This window comes from Anser brachyrhynchus, assembly GCF_964034855.1.
Source record: "Anser brachyrhynchus genome assembly, chromosome: 1".
Lineage (NCBI taxonomy): Eukaryota > Metazoa > Chordata > Aves > Anseriformes > Anatidae > Anser > Anser brachyrhynchus.
Genome location: NC_137694.1, coordinates 89,642,364 through 89,657,709, shown reverse-complemented (window position 1 = coordinate 89,657,709; position 15,346 = coordinate 89,642,364). Strand labels below are relative to the sequence as shown.

General features: G+C 34.3%; 1 protein-coding gene across 1 annotated transcript in view; it reads left to right on the top strand.

Moving 5' to 3' along the window:
- Positions 1-15,346, top strand: part of EPHA6 (EPH receptor A6) — a 568,875-nt gene that overhangs the window by 33,751 nt on the left and 519,778 nt on the right. The gene's annotated exons all lie outside the window — the stretch shown is intronic.

Below are 15,346 nucleotides of genomic sequence, written 5' to 3'. Positions count from 1 at the left end.
TGCAATGCAAAAAAGAAGTATGCCCTCCATTCCACCCTGCCCCAAAGTTTTGTGGCTTCAAAACTCTTAAACTGTGAGCTGACAAAAATGCATTTTAGAAGTCCAGAGTTTCTGATCATTTCCTATTACTAGTTCAGACATCCCTGCCTCCTGGTGTGTTACTTGCTGTGAATTCCATTCCAGAGTCTCATTATTCCCATATGCATTGTGGAAAGCATACGTTTCTAAATACAGACTGAGTGTAGTACAGGATGCAGTCCCTAAAAGTTTTATGCTGAAATGGCAAACTCACAACTCAGTGCTCAAGCTTCTACATGTATTCATGTTCTGTATTCAGAATAAAAGCTGAGCAGGGGACTTGGTGTTGACAAGAAGTCATCCCTCTGATCTCACAGAATGAAGCAAATGAGGATATGCACAAGAGACTCTCTGGAGGTCAAAGTTGAAACCCAGTTATGCCCAGGAGTTGTGAATTACTGTACGCTTCCTCAAAAAGCAACAGCTTAGCAGTCTGCTAGGCAAGTGGTCCCCTGTGGCTTGTAAAGCAGGGTTTTGTGCTGCTGTGTATCCCGTGGAGGATTAATGATTGTACTGTGTCTCTGTCAGTCTCTGACTTGATGGAGAATGTCTTGATAAGATTTGCTATAGATTCCTCAAGCCAGAGGGCATTAGTGAGTGTGGGCGTTTCCAAAGAATAGTGTCAGGGAAGAAGTTTTCTGTCAAAAATTGTAGTACTGAATAAGTAGGATACCTTGAGTGCTGTTTTCATTTCTAGGAACCCAAAAATTACCTTTGTAAATCTATGTCTACAGATTTCCCATTAAATATTAGATTCATGCTTGTGACTTGGATCAGAAGATTAGAAGAAACTGGAAAACACTGGACAACAATACTTTAAAAAGTTCTGGACTCATCTGAAAGCCTTACAAGAAACTGAGGATCATTGCAAACACAATTCCATATAGTCTTCTGATGTTCCTCCTTTTGGTATGCACTCTTCTGGAGAGAGGGAAAGAGAGAGACAGAGAGAAGTCCTTTCAAACAAATATCTCTTTTAGATCTCTTTTAGATTTTGTTTGGGTTTTTTGTTGTTTTTTTTTGTTTGTTTTTATAAGAAGGATGTATCTCCAAGAATGCTTACAAATATTCATTTTAATTGAAAAAATGATTACCCCCAAAAATTGATTGAATGCTTAATTTCTTTCATACAGTAACAAGACTTCCATGTTAACAAGTTAGGGTTGATAAAATCTTCAAAAATTTCAAGCAAAACTAGAGTTAAACAAGAATACGTTAGAAAAGTGAAGAACATTTTTCATGTGAAAGATAGGTAAAGTAAATAAAAAGTTTACTGATCATGGAATATCAATCACAAAACTGAATTTTGTTTCTTACATTACATTGTGTCCCAGTCACCTTACATTATTAGATCAAGAAATTCTTAGATGTTCCCTACAGGAATCTTCTAATATCACTTTCAGAAGCCTGACCCATCTATACATTGCCTTTGGCAAGATTAGGGGTAAAATCTAAGATAAAATCTTTAGGGAAGCAGTAGTCATTTGCTGTCATTTTTCTCATTTCAGAAGTACCAATAGTAAGGTGCTGAATAACATGAAGAAGACTGCAAAACAAATTTATTTGCATAAGTCCTGCTACCTTTATCAGAACGTGTGGGGTTTTTTTTGTTTTTTTTTTTTCTCCTTTAAAAGACTGAACGTCTCCTGCTGGAGTATTCAGCTCTTTCTATCCATCCCTTTTGAGCAGAGACAGCTACTGGAATTCCAGTTCCAACAGATTTCTCCATGAAGGGAAAATGAGACAGGGAGAGGGACATGGAAAGAGACAATGTGAGGACATTTAAACTCTAAAGTGGAAGAAATGTCTTAACATGCTCTTTAATTTCCAATATAAAAGATTTTCTGATATTCTGATCCTTTTATAATATTAATGGTTGCAAATATAGTTACTGGTATTACTTAATTAATTTCAATATCTAAAAGACATAAGCTAGGTTCAAAGACCAGCTTAGTCATCATTTCTCTTTTGTTTCTGTATGTTGTGATTTGTCTGAATTTGAACCCATAAAGAGATTTTAAAAATAATGTGTGGGTGATAAGTTGAACTACTGCTCTCACATTTTATTGCTTTTCCCACTTCACAGTCCTTTAGTAACAATCACTTCTTAGCATCAGGTGATGTCAGAAAATAGCTACCTCATACATATCTTGTAAAAATGAAAATTATATTAATTATAGTTTTCCAACACATACTCTAATTATATACGTTCTCTATTCCCAATTTCAGATATTTGTAAAAACATAATTAAGTTTGGATGAATATCTATGAAGTAGAAGTTTCTGCAACTCTCTAAAAGCTAATGATGTCCACTACTATCTTTTCTTTTTCCTGGATCAGGTCCAAATTTATTTCGGATGTCCAAAGATCTTTGTCCTTGTTTAGTCCTTCCAGGGATTGTTATGACAATGCAGCTGTACAGAATGGCGGAAGAGTTCTTTATCTCCTTATCTGGTTTGAAAAAGATGTAGCTGAGGACATCCTGTGTAGCCATGTGCTTTTATAGGCTGAATTTTCCATCTATGTTGAATGTGAACAAGGAAAGAGGTGTACGTCATGACATACATTGCAGCAGATGAGATAGGCTTGGAGAGACTATACAAGTGGTCTCATCAGCAGAGAACAGAAATCTCTCTGCTGGTTGAATAGGCTTTTCCTGTAAGATGAGCGTGACTTTATTAAATGTATGCTTAAATAGTATGGTGTTACATACTTCTGATGTTTGTACAACTTGGCTACAAGCTTTCTCAGTATGGATTTTGAATTTACAGTGCACAGGTGCAAATCATTAGGGCCACTCAGCACTATTACAAAATCTGAACAGTTTTTTTCCCCACACACAGGCAGGACGTGCACAATGACTGCTCCTATCTGGAGTGCTTAGCTCTGTGAAGAATAGTATTTCCCATATCACATTTCACAAATGTGTCCTTGATGACACAAAATAACCAGATAAACACTTTGGGTATTCTAGGGAATTTTTGGAAAAGAGTTGTGCTTAGTCGCATAGTTAGGCGACCGTTAGGAGGAAGGCATTAGGAACGAGTGTAAGTCCAAGCTTCAAAAGAGACTGCTGTAAGGGATCCAAGGGCATACCCCCGGCAGGGAGGAGGTGTGGGGGAATGCTGAGCTCAGAGCCAGTGCAGCTGGGGGTGCTTCTCATCCTGCTGCTGGCTGTGGGGAGAGGCTCCTCAACAGCACTGCACTGCAGGGAAGCCGCAGTCAGGGCCAACCCCTGCCTGTGGGAGCTGCTTTTGGCTGAGGGTCTCATGCTTGGTCCCTGCCTGAGTTACAGCCCTGCTATATCGCAGCAATATATATTATAATCTTATAATCTTGAAAAAATCGTCCGGATTTGTCAGTATGCAGACCTGTCACTTAATCCTCTTTTAGTAAATCCAGGTATTAGTTGTTAGAATAAGATAATGCACAGAAAAATACATAACCATAGCTATTACAGGCAGCAAAACTCAACTTATCTTTACAAGCTAAGAGAATGTTACATGCTGAGAAAGCATACGAGGTGTGAAGTAAAGGTGACTGATGACTTTTCAGGGACCAAAGGTTAGAAGTCACTTAAGTGCCCAGTAGCCAATAAATATATACGCTATTTTATTCAAATTAGGGTGCAATCCCATTACATTACATACATTAATACTTTTGTTGTTGCTGTTGTTGTTTTGTGTGCCATAACTGCATTCCTCTGTCCTTTAACCAGTTTTCAAGTAGAGATTCCCGTATGCAGATACTCAAAATGTTCCTATATTTTATTGGTAAGATAAATTAGACACAGCTCTTTCCCTAAAAGTAACTGCCCTGCTAGCAAAAGGGTAGTAATTTTTACTCCTAATTTTATGTGTCTGTCTCGTTTAAGGTTTGCTTTTATCATCTGTCAGTATTCACATAATCATCCATATACATTACATATCACCTAGTGCAGAGCTTGTGGGAAAACCTTATTTATCCTGTTAATTTAATCAAAATGCTCAAGAGTGTTTGACTAGATCTTTGTTGTCAGTGTTTTTCTTTCCATGGAATATGGTAAAGTCTCTAATCTACTTATTCTGCTTTACTGCCAAATTTGCAAATTCTCCTTATTAAAATTAGCCAAAAAAACACACACCTAAACAAAAAATACTGCATCTGTTGTTAGGCACTTCATGAGTAAAAAATAATTTACATGAAACTGTTGTAAAAAGATGAAAGTGAGAGGATTATATAATACCAAACTGCTAATACAACTAGCTTTTTTTTTTTTTTCCTGAGCTCTTTTGTCCCATTTTAAGAACCATGAGATAAAGTTTTCTGCATTCTTCTTAAACTAATGTTTTGCAGACCAATTCTAATATTTTCTCTATTGTAATATTTTCCTTTCTCACTCATACCAAAATTTTCTCAAGATTCTACGTTTGATTCAGTCTGAAAATAAGAACATGTTCCTTAAGGCATTAACTAACATACATTTTTTGTGCAATATAACATTACTTTCAAATCTGAGCTGGAAAATTTTAAGGTATTTCTTTTTCTGTCAGAAATATTTCCTAGATAGAATAAAAAGCTTGTATCAACTAGCAAGGTTATAGAAAAGATCATAATACTTTCTGTTTTGAATTAGATGCAGCCATTTCAGTAGCATGAAATTCTCGTTGCCTTAAATACCTCAGCTTATTCTTGTCAAGAATTTTAGAATACTGATTATCAAGTTTTTAAGGTGCACTTTTCTAAGATCTAAAATTATAGTGGAACTTGGATTAGCTATATCCCTTCAATGGCCAAAATAAACTGTCATATGGAATATGTTTCTCATGCCTATAAGTAAATGTTACCCTCTTCGTTTTCTATAAACTAATAGAAATGTGGGAATTGTCTGGAATAAATATGAAGGCAACTATCAATGCACTTTAACCCCACTTTGAACTTTACAGTAGGCAATTAATTACACAGATATTTTTTACGATAGTTTGGTTACTTATTTTACTGTCAATTTATTTCTTACCTATAGCAAAACAGAATTTCTCTTCCTGCACTAATGTTGCATATTTTACTACCTGAACCAGATGTGCAGAAAAACTTGAAAGAACAACAATATCTTTTCTGCTGCAGTTCAAGTGTTCATTTTGTAAACACAGGGTTGAAAATTCCTTATCCCGTTTTAGCATCTTACTCATGTGGTACAGCTAGATCACTTTAAAGACATCTTCTCAAAATTCATTTGAAAATTCTTCAATCCTTTCACCTCATGCAATATTCATCATCTACATATAAGAGGTTTCTTCGTGAACTATGCATACTGTTTTACATTGCCTTGCTTGCACAGAAACAAATGAACTGTTTGAGTTGCACAAATTGAATTTTAATCAAAGGAAATGAGAATAACTTTAAAGGTACTTAATCCATATTCAGAAGTCAAACCAAAGTCTATTTTTAGCTATGTGATATATATAATATTAAAGGCATGCACCTGATGTTGTATTTTAAGATGTCAATATTACAAAAAAAATTAGGATGCTGTCAAGAAAAGACAGAGATGGAAAGGCAGAGATCTTTTTAGATGTGGTTTAAAAATATAGACATAAGTACTTCATATTCGTATTTCATTTTTTGTTAATAATTTATCCACAGTTCTATCTGAAGCTCCTGTAAGTTACTCTTGGCTGTACAAGTCCCTCTAGTGGCATTTTATATGTAACAGATAACCAAAAAAACTTTCTCATTCTTTTTCCATATACTGTGTAAAATCTGTCAGATGAACAAGTAGAAAAACATTGTTTTAAACTCCTTTGATAGTCCCTGTGGTAGTTCATTTTGTGTGCATGTTATCTACACTATGAGTCCTTAGAAAATTAATTTTTTTTTTCCTAAAAAATTGGCATTGTTATAACTAGCCATTCAGATTTAGAAAGCAGTATTTGGAGGAAGCTGCATTAGATTGATTTTTTGGTTCTGAAGGATTCGGAAGTTAAGGACTCCTTTTTCACTTTTTTCTGGCTTTTGACAGTAAAATAATCTGAGGTATTTTTGTATTCTGCATTTTGAAAGTGCTCTTTCTGTGGAAAGTAGTTAGAAGTGACATAATTTAAAAAGCAGTGACAGTGACACAAATTTACTTCATCTTTCTATTCTCTATGAGAGCACCATTTAGCTTCATACTTCTTAGAACAAAAAGTGTCAATTTCTGCCTACCATTTACTTTCAATACAACATCAAGTAAACATTTCAGAAGTACCAACAATCCACCTTGAAAAGATATTTTGGAGATACAGACTCAGATTAATGAAAGCATCTGTACCAAAATATTTCAAATGCTTGCTTGAATAGTTGTGATGGACTATCACATGAACAAGTAGATTTGCTGTCTTCAAAAAACTCCTGTTTATTAGAAACAGCTCGTTGTATATTTATTTAATTGTCATTTATTGCATTTCCAGTCATTGTAACTCTTTCAGATTCTGGGATTAAGTAAAGATCACAGATCAAAAGATAATATGATTCATACTGTATGATGCAAAGTAGTACTGTAAGATTTAAGCTGCTAATTCAGTGTTGCTAGGTTCCCATACCACCTACCTTTTATTATTGTAGTTTTCCTCTATTACATCAGCAATTGACTTTAACCAATATATTAGTTATGTGTATTTACAGAAATATTTTATTCTTTACAAAAATGATGGTGGTATCCAGGGTAACTGTTCTGAAGGTTTTGAGGGCATTATAATTTATGTTCTTTCTTATACTATGTAATAATCATTAATAAAGCTGATAAATATTTAAGCTGATCCAAATGAATATATTTCAGGAATCAAAATGGAATATTTTCTGTTTTATCTGATGTAATTATTTTGTTTTACATAATCTTTTATAGATTAAATGCACAGCCTTACTGAAAAACTGTCAGTTTCCACAGATCTCAGTGGTCAGGATGGTCCCAATAAAAGTCTCATTATGTGTTGTTGATTGGAGATAGTAAGTATAGAATAAAATGTTGACAATACTTGTTCCTCGAAGCCTTTAAAGAAAATTGTTTGTTTACCCTGAGTTCCTCTAAGCTTGCATGGGATCTTTTTACACAGTCAATGCACATAGGTGTTTTTTATATAACTCACAGTAACATAGTAAATTATACTGTGAATTAAACTCCAGTGAATAGAAGCAACCATGCATCTAGAAAGTAGGTGTTAAAATCCTGTTCCACATTATTAGGAAACACTGCATGGATTAAGGAGAGGCGGCCAGCTGAAGGTCTGGCAGCAAAGAATCTTTACTAGTAAAGTCAGCTAGGAGTTCTTAAGAAATAATGAATTGTAGCAAAGAGAACGCAACATATATCTGTGTAGAGACAATCACATCAGCGCCGAAGTTTCAAAGTTCAAAGTAACCCCTCCCAGGGGTTACAGGCACAAAGTTACTGATCACACACACCTTGAGTTTTCATTTTTTATCATTATTATTATATAACTTTCTGCTAAAAGAAATTTAAACCCTTTCCCATAGAGATTTTGCAACATATGTATTTTCTTCATTAATTCCTTCTTAGACCTATGACTTTAAAAACAACAAAAAAACTTTTTAGTAATTTTTCCCCCCTCTGTAGTGATATATCGTAGAATAAATCTCACTTCTTTTGTGCAGAAATTAACAGCAGTGTAATAGTATCCTTTTGTTATATCTGCTATAGTTTGTCCAAACATGTCACACCTGCCTAAAGACCTGCCTAGAATATATCAAGAATATATTACAACGGAAGGTGATATCTCATTTTTAACCAAGGTTTAAGCAAACCTCCTGTTTACAAAGGCTCTGTTTTTGACTGTCTTTTTGATATGGTGGAAATTAAAACATGCAAAACGGTAATTTGATACACTATATTGTACCACAGACTAGTTAAGTTTGCATCAAATCAGAAAATGTGCAGATTTTTTTTTCTCATTTACCAAAGTTTTAGATAAAATCATAATAGTTTTGCAAAATTTCAGAAGATCTTTTCCTTCTAAATTACCATCAGTAACATTCTCCAGGTTTCCTTAAAATTGTGTATGATCAAGCAACGAAGAAATATATTCGAAACCTTTATGCCCATAGGAGAAAAGTAGATTGTAATTAGAAGGGATATTTATAGGAAGACAGAAAGGGAGACAGTCATTCACAAGCAGGACAAAGGGATGAGACTTTTTAAAATTTGGTACCTATCATCACTACCACCTGTTATCTATAACTGACAACTCCTACCTACACAATCAGTGCAACTACCTGTGATTAACATTGATTTCAGTGGTTTTGATGTCACAGAAAAAGGCTGTAGCAAAGGTCAGGACAGAACTGAGTCTGTCTTCCTGAAGGCTATGTTCTGACTCCTGCAACAAGTGATGTTGTAATACCTGGCTGTTTCACTTAGTTTTAGAGTCCTGAATGCTACTAATCCTGTGCATTGAAGGAAGAGTGATCAGGCACTAAGACATATTTTATGCTAACAAAATAAAAAATCTGCAGTAATTTGTTCATAAGACAAAAGCAATGTGTCAAAAAGACACCTCAGATCTCAATTTTTAACAATTGAGTCCATGTCTTTTCAACTTTTTTTTTTTAATAGAAATAAAATTTCCTGAGTTTTATAAATAAGGTTTGTTGGCACCTAACAGCTTTCTTTAACCAGTCTCTTAATTGTTTATCATAGCATTTGGATACTTACCCTGCTACCCTAATTTCTTTACTTAAGAAGTTTAGGTCATTGTATTGTAAGGAAGAAAGACTAGCATAGAAGATAAATTTCATAGATCTTATAGGGATTTTCAAGATATCACGGGTGTCCACTCAAAGCATTAAGCCTAAGAACTTGCCTTGAAGAGAACAGTCTAGCCCAGTCCCGCTTTCTGTGATTTATTTCTAGACAGAATACCTTCAGTCAGACTGTTTGAAGGGTAGATGGCTCTGGGAATATAGCTGTTTCCACAGGTGTTGAAAAATGTCTGCTGATCATAATGACACAACCCAGCATCTAATGATATAAGTACATAGTTTATAAAAGTGATAAGAACGTAAAAAGTTGGGAATATCAAATATGAAATTTGTGAAGGTAGCTAGATTTAGATGATGGCTTCCTATATAATAGTTAATACAAGTCTGCAATTTGTTACCCCTTCTATCGTTTCTTTAAAAATTAAGCAATTGTTGAATATTAACTTGCCAAATGTGTAGTTAGGATATATAGACTACCTGATTTCTTCACAAAACAGATAATTTCTTATGATAACTGAAATCAAGAGCAACCATTTGAACTTCAGTGTCTGGTCACATATTTGAAAAACTTAGCAGTTGTGCATACATATTTTTATACACACGCACAGGCATACATATGTATAAATATAAAGTGCATTCTTCAAATATCAAATATATGAGTTGTCACTGCTGATGGCAAGGGACATGGTGTCCAAGCAAAATTGCACTTTTAGGGTTTCTGACACTAATAAATGCTAATTGTGTTTGAAGGTGTTAGACGTTTTGTGACTATTTTAAATAAATGAACTCTCTGACACATTGCTGCTTTGTGAAGTTCAATTAGTAGATTATGACTGCATTCCAAGATGTCTTTTTCATGTTTTAAGGTCAAAGTAAAGGTTGCCTGGGAGGTCTGAATTCTCTGGAGTGATTGTGAATGGCTACTTCCTGTATGCCAGTCTGAGTGTGTGCCAAGGACGGATATTTTTGGACTTGGAATAGTATACTTGAGGCTAACCCTTTTTCGAAACTAGTTAAAATATTTCACATGGAGTTTAAGTCTACGTGACAGCACCAGATTAGGTTTATGGTGGTATGAAGGACCATTGCACATAACTGAAACGATCTGACTCATCGTTTTCAGAAGTAGTTAAAGATTGTATCAGCTATGTTGACATAATTGCCACCCATGTCTCACATACAATAAAGTTACTACATCCTGCTGCTAGTTTTCCATGGGAAAGATTGCTTTCTCTTCGAGGAGATTGGCTCAACTTGGTGTGCAGAAATGTATGTCACATCACACCAGTTGCTGAGATAATGAAGGCATGAATAGGAGTTACTGCTCAAACAAAACATTAATCTCCGGTAATGATAAACATGTCTGCTCCAGTGCCTGAAGCGATTTCTACATTAAGCTGTAGTTCAGTAAGGACAAAAATATGTCTTTATAATAAGTTTGGTTGTTTACCTTTACTCTTATTTGTACTGAGCCAACCTCACTGTTTTCTCATTTTCATCTACAAGGCAACAGTACGAAAAAGAGAAAAACAATTAGGAAGTTTCAAATCTTTAAGTTGATACAGTACTAGATCAAGTAAAACAGTATATAGCCACAGGGCTTGATTTCAGAAGCAATATATATTAAAGCATGTGAAATTTTCCATTTTTCTAAGGTATTATAGAACTCAAGTCGAGTATTTAGACACAGGCAGCTCTAATTTGCCCATAGCTAAAAGCATTCAAAAGCAAAACTCTGGTTTGACCTCACTTTTGGTTTCACCATTTTCATGACTGTGGCATGAAATTTAAGTTCTTTCTCTTCATGAATGTCGAGGATACAAATTAAAAATTTTCTCTTTCAGAGCCATAAGTATGCTTTTAGATTTTAGCGGTAATGTTTTAATAACAATTTGAAATTTAGATCCTTAAAACTGGGCATATAATCTGGTACCTGTAACCCAGAATGTTTATAGTATTAACATCATATATTCAGTAAGGGTTATATTTACTATTACTTCTAATTGCTAAATAAATATTTCACTACTATCATTAATTGGTTCTAAATATTCTTAGGAAAACAAACAAACAAACAAAAACTAACAGATTTTATGTGCTGTCAGAGTGCAATGTAAGTCTTCTAACTTCCAGGAGATAAACAGCTCAGACACAGTCTTGAAGTATGCCCTCACTTAATCACTCTTGGTTATGTCAAACAGACTATTTGGGTAGTGTGAATAGAATCTGATTCACTGTTTTGTAACTACATTTTTTTTTCCAAAGCATTTTGTTCATGAATAAAACTCTTTTATCATTTTGAGACCCAACTCAGCTTGCAATTAAATCAGCTGGAATTGTTTGATCGACGGAGATGGATAAAGCCCTTATACAAAAGCTTACCTTTCTTGCACTCCCAAGCCCGATTAGTATATAATTCTGCTCTCTCTTGCATTTTAATTTGGATGCTCTACTAAACCAGAGTCATACCTACATCTCTGACATGCCCTTGCCAATACTACGAGGAAAACTTTTGCTCCTCTGTTGTCAGCGAGGCCATGATAGTTACCTTTGTGGTCCAGACCATCAATTCTTCTGCTTAAGGATCTTTAACTTAATTCATTTTGCTGCCTTTATTTTGAATTCTGGAATCCCATCTGCAGCATGATTCCACTCACTAAATTCAGATATTGAAAATACTCACTGCCAAGCAATTTGTTATTCTTGAAAGAATTCCAGGGCAATTCTATTATTATTAGACTCCTACAAAATATAAACCCCTGAAATTGTATCCTTTGCTTTGCCTGTTAATCCGAATACTTAGATTTACTTGTAGAAACCGCAAGTAAAAAAACGTGAATGGATTGGCCTGGATCACCACCTTTACAATTTTTATATTTTGTTTATTTTATGAATTAATGGGGAAATGGAAAAGGAAATTCCGGAAATTGAGAAAGACTTGTCCTATAGACACAAATTCTGTAACTGTAATGTATACATTTTGAAAAATGTACAACATTTTATGATCTTGTACATCATATAATCCTATAATCCTAATTCAGTAGTTTTAGTGTAAAAATAATTTGAGGCAATTCAAAGCTTGTGCATGTAAAAAGATAGGGATGAAACTACTATACTACACGTTTTGTCAGTAATTTCCCTAAAACATTGTTCAGTATAATTGGTTCATTGTCACTTAATTAAATTGTACCTTCTTACATGGTGCAGAACATTAGAATTAGCGTGCTCAGAAATAGGTCTATATTATATACAAGTCAACAGAAAAGAAAGAGGTAATGTAATAACATAACTTACATAATTAACTGGAAAGACTTTGCAAATGACTTTTCTGGATCCTGTGTATACAGGAAATGTTGCTTGTAACAAACATTCCACAACACAGTATATTTATGACTAAAGTGTTGATGTTACTTCTGTACTTCAAAGAGTATTTTTAATGCCAGAATTCAAATACCTATTTAGCCTAGTTTAGTACAGTTATCTTTCTAACAGATTTCTGTGAATATAGTTTTCTTTTTTATTACAATCCCTTTCTCTTTTATTATCTTTTTCTGTATCAATCATAATGAAGGAAATAATCCTGAAACTTTATGAACCTTCATTTTTTTCCCTTGGTGTTGGGGAGGGTCACTTTTTGAACATAGAAAAGTGTCATAATCTGTAAATATATCATGTGAATTGCTGCACATTTGCACATAAGCATATTTGGGGACTACAGTAGTCAGAAGGAAAAGTATCAAGGCTCTAGTGTCAACCTGTCATTAAATTTACTATAAAATTAAACATAGTAGTTAACTAAAGGGCCTACTCATTCAAACGAAAATTTTACGGTTCTAATTCTATAGAAACATGAATACCATGTATAACAAAATGGAGTTCACATTCAATTTTATGGGAAGTGTAATTTAGAACCCTGAGTAGGAGATATGCTACGAAAAGATTCATTTCTGGTTACACTGCCAAATTGGCAGTGACTTTTATTCATTAAAAAAGCTGTTGGCTCAGACTTTAAGGGATCAATATTACATTATATTTTTTTGCAGTTTACATGTTATAGTTTAGGTTAGGAAGTGTGAGTGTTACTCTTCTAAAACATCCGAAGGCAGGTGTTTTGGTCCAGATATTAGGGTAATTTTAAAATCACAGAATCCCATTGACTGCTGCATGGCAAATGCATTTTAAGTTTATTGTAAATCTGTTCTTTGTCAGTGTCTTAATTAAAATGGTTACTTTGATCACACTAAATCACATGCAGTTGTGAATGATGGCTCAAAGGACTAACACACAACACAAGGCTCTATATTATGGGGAATTTTAATGAAAAAAGAATAGTTTGCTTTTTTTCCAGGAAGTCACAATTTGTTTTATTATAATTAACAACTGTGGTACATTAAAGACAAATTATGTATACTTAGCTGCACAAACAAGAAAGGACAGCTAATTATGTGTAATTCTATGTCTATGCTGTATCATTTTTTGGTTTGGTTTGGTTTGGTTTGGTTATTTTCAACAGAAATATGATCTCTCTATTTAAGAAAATAGCATTGAAAATAGAAGGGGTATTTTTTCTGTTCCCAGGACATATAAAATTATCTTTTAAGAATGGGAACATATGGATTTCCTTGCTTATAGAAAAGTATACTCTCTAGAAATCTGAGTATGAAGATATTCAAACCATGGTTCTTTTTCTTTGTTTCAGCTGGTACAGTTATGCACTAGCAATAAATTTTGTTTTACGGTTTACAATACTAAGTGGCTCTAAATTTCAGGGGAAAAAAAAAAGTGTATACAAATAGGACTCTACTTTTTTATATATTTTTTTGCTTTCCTCTGATACGTTTAGCATGTTTGCATGTCTGAAAGGTAAAAGCACAATGATTAAGATTTAATTTGGTTATCATGGTAATACGTAGTTATAAAAATTAATTTGTATATAAATGAATGAGAGGTGTTTTTTCAAAGTTGTTCCCCAGAAATTCTGTAAGCAAGTAAATGTTGGTGAATGGACTCGTCAGAGAAAAAGCTCTCTTTTAGCTGTTTCCTAACTGCTTCCTAACTAGTTGTGAAGTTCAAGGTTATCAGGAGGCTAAACTATGCTTTCCATCTGAGGACATAGAAAGATTTGTCTTTGTCCCTATGACATCTTTGACTGCCTCCTTTTTGTATTCAGATGTATTCTGAATTGGCACATAGAAGTGAAAGAAGTGGTAAACCAGACCATCTAAGCTGCTTTAAAAAATCTAGTTTGACTTCATTAATGGCAAGTAAGGATAGATAATGTATAGTGTGCCCCCATGATGTTTATGCAGATATATATGGTGATGCAGACATGTACTTATGGAGAGTGGAGAGCACATGGAGAGTGCATATACACATATAAACATATATACATGTGTGTTACTACCATAAAAGAGAAAAAACTCCCATAAAAAGCCCCAACCTGTGTCATATGATAACAGATGTGAGGAAAGGAATTTCAGTTTACTTCTGCTGTGTGAAGTTCACTTTTGCCTTAACACGTGACAAATCTTTTTCAGAGGCTGAGGAAAAGCAGTTGTATTGTTTATGCATGAGGACCAAATGACCCATCTTAATTTGGGAGACTTTATATGTGATGTCATGCACTAATTTCTTCTGTCAGTCTGGTTGGAAAGCATCTTACTACTGAACTGAGAATTGGAGCAGATAAAGAATCTAAATTCTCACCCATTACTCCAAAGTGCTAGCCCTGTAATGTCACTGTTACGTGCCTTTTGACCTTGTTATTTCTAAAGTAGAACACTACCATGTGGACTGTAAAGTCTCATAATGAAATTCAGATGAAATGCTAAAAACTGAACTTTCTCCTTTTACCTCCACCATGAAACGAAGGCAAAATACTAATCACTATTTGGCTATATATAAATATTTCCTTAAGCTTTTCCTGTTAAACTTTCTTTTTGCATAAAATTTTCTTATAGGAGATTGTTCAGCTAAATGTCAGAAAGACTGCAATACTGTAGGCCAACAGTAATCTGGAAAGATTCACCTCATAAAAATAAAATATATATTTCTGTGTTGGCTTTTTTATTGAGCAACGCCTTTGAAAATAATTGACGTAAGAGCTGATGCTTTTTTTTTTTTAATTCTTTATTCTTGCATTACAAAGTAATTGTTTCAATATGTAGCTTCTCTGCATGTCTCTTTAGGCACTTCAGCAGGAACTTTGTTATCCTTTGGTGTAGTATATTGTAGCTGTGTTACCCGTTGATTTGAATGGGATTGATGGACACTCATAAACCTTGGGAATCAGACAGCTTTTGTTCTCCCACATTTGGATTTAGACACCTGATTTTAGGAAGTTGTTTTCAGAAACGTGGATGTGAGTATCTTCTTGTTGCTTTTTTTTCTTTTTGGCTTTGTACAAATCCAGAAACTGAAATGCTGCATGGATTAAAGAAAACAACCAACCAAAAGAAAAGCAACTAGACCCCCAATGGCCCAGACCCTGGGGTGCGCTGTACGTGCAGCACGTAGCAAACCCATCCCAAGTGTCTGT